This window comes from Poecilia formosa, unplaced genomic scaffold (assembly GCF_000485575.1).
Source record: "Poecilia formosa unplaced genomic scaffold, Poecilia_formosa-5.1.2 Scaffold593, whole genome shotgun sequence".
NCBI classification, from domain to species: Eukaryota; Metazoa; Chordata; class Actinopteri; order Cyprinodontiformes; family Poeciliidae; genus Poecilia; species Poecilia formosa.
The window spans coordinates 269977-272158 of record NW_006800532.1 but is presented as its reverse complement, the minus strand read 5'-3'; the positions used below and the strand labels follow the sequence as shown (position 1 = coordinate 272158).

The 2182-nt window shown below is 44.5% G+C and overlaps 1 protein-coding gene across 1 annotated transcript in view; it reads left to right on the top strand.

The window, feature by feature from the left end:
* The window catches only part of wdr33 (WD repeat domain 33), a 17410-nt gene that overhangs the window by 5194 nt on the left and 10034 nt on the right, over window positions 1-2182 (top strand). The gene's annotated exons all lie outside the window — the stretch shown is intronic.

Genomic DNA, 2182 nt, shown 5'->3' with positions numbered 1-2182 from the left:
TGTCATATTTGCATACATAAGGTTGAGAAATAATAAGGAAAGGGAAAATTTAAACCTATTTTGTCTCTATTCTCAAGAATCACTGAATTAATGAAACATTGACCAATAGATTTGATGCGTCTGGATTATTTTAACAATGACCAGATGTAATGTCTTATTGGTTTTCACAACTGTTGACTGTATGATGATGATTTTATGTTTTCATGATGGAGCGAGCTTTGAACTGCCTTGGTGCTGAAATGTGCCATACAAATACACTTGATTGATTGTTAGCCGCTGTAGCTAATGCCGCAGCCTTTGAGTCATGTCAACACAACCAGACTGTTCTGATGGAGCAGGAATCTGTCACAACAGGATTCAACACCAGAAAACAAACATTTCCCATAAAGAACATCCAGACTGTTACAGTTTCATGTCTTCAGGCTTGATGTTGATTAAGACGTGATCATCTGAACACAGCGTCTGTCTGTCTGTCTGTTAATTTTGCTGTTATAAATATTCTATAACACCCTTAGATATTGTATTTGCGTGTATCTTGTTCTCTACTGTGCTTTGTTTTGATTCTGTTTATTTCATATTTCTTCAATACTTTTTTGAGGAAAGTGAACAGAGGAAGTGGAGCAAACTTCAAAATAAGAGCATGAATGTAAATGCCTAATCGCTTGAAGAATTCCAATCCAAAACTTTAACACAGATTATCTAACTGCAGGGTTTCCCCCACTGTATTATGGGCCAGGTGGCCCATAATACAGTGGTGAGCTACATGAATTATTAATAATACACCGTCTGGCTCTAGTGGCCTTTATTTGAAAGTAGTTCGACAGGAAAGTGGGTAATGAGAGAGAGAGAGGGGGAAGACATGCGGTAAATGTCACCAGGCTGGGAATCGAACCTGCGACCGCCGCCATGAGGACTAAGGCCTCAATACGTGGGTTGTGCTTTGCCCCTGCGCCACCAGAGCACCTTTTTTTTATTTGTTTTGTTTTTTTAAGCCGGTTGCAAGTGTCTCTGTTGCTCTGAGCGCTTCACTGGCCGAGCAGATTTATTCCTAAAACATAAGTTTATAGAAGATAGGTTTATAGTTTATGCATCTAAAACTGGACCAATCACACTGCTGGTGCCTCGCGTGCTGCAGCAGCTGGGTTAAGTTTACCTCAGCGCTGATCCTGCGCCTCCTGTCACTCAAACTGGACTCAGGCTGACCTGTATGGATATTTACATCAACCCCCTGTGAGGAATTATGATTCTTTCCAGAGTTTTTGATCAAGGTAGGACTTTAAACACCACTCTGGTTGGCTCTGGTTGCTCAGCTCTATATGAACTGCAGGAATATCTTGTAGTCACTTTCAGAGGTGCGTTGAGAATTATTTATATTTGTGAACAAAGGATTAAGTATCGTTTACATCTCAACATGCTGCCCAGCGTGTGGCTCTGTCTGCGCTGATGAAGTTCATGTCTGGTCCCGGTTGGTCGGAGCGTTAGTGGTTAATGAACCAGCGCTAACCTCATCATGCAGGTTCAGCCTGGTGAGGAGCTTTTGCTCCTCGTAGTCACATCCTGCTGGTTTTACATTATTTTATTACTACCGTATTTTCTGCACTATGAGGCGCACCGGATTGTAAGGCAAATAGAATAGACGCTGCAGGAGAGGCTGGAGTTACGTTATGCATCCACTAGATGGAGCTGCACTAAAGTGAATGTCAACAAAACAGTCCAACTCCGGTCGGTGAGGAGAGCCTTCCTGGGCCGGGGCGTGGCTGGACGATGGTCACCCTTCTCCGTTCGCGCACAGCATGTTGGTGGAGAACCTGGTGCTAAACGACCTGCAGACGACCTGATTCTGGACGGTCGGTAGGTAGATAGGTCAGTCAAACTTTATTAATAGATTACATACCAGCGTTCTGACAACTATCCCAGCATGCACCGTGCGCTTCTTCTTCTAAGGGTGGAAATGAAGTCGGCGGCTGCTTACCGTAGTTGCTAGACCTGTTGTGGCTCAATATTGGTCCATATATAAGTCGCACTGTTGGCTTTGGAGCAGGGGTCCCCAAGCTACGGCCCGCGGGCCGGATCCGGCCCGCCACGTCATTTGGTCCGGCCCCCTGAACAATGCCGGATCCGGCCCGCCTGCTCATACCAGAGAGCATTCAATGTTTTTTTTCATATATTGTATTTTCCGGTT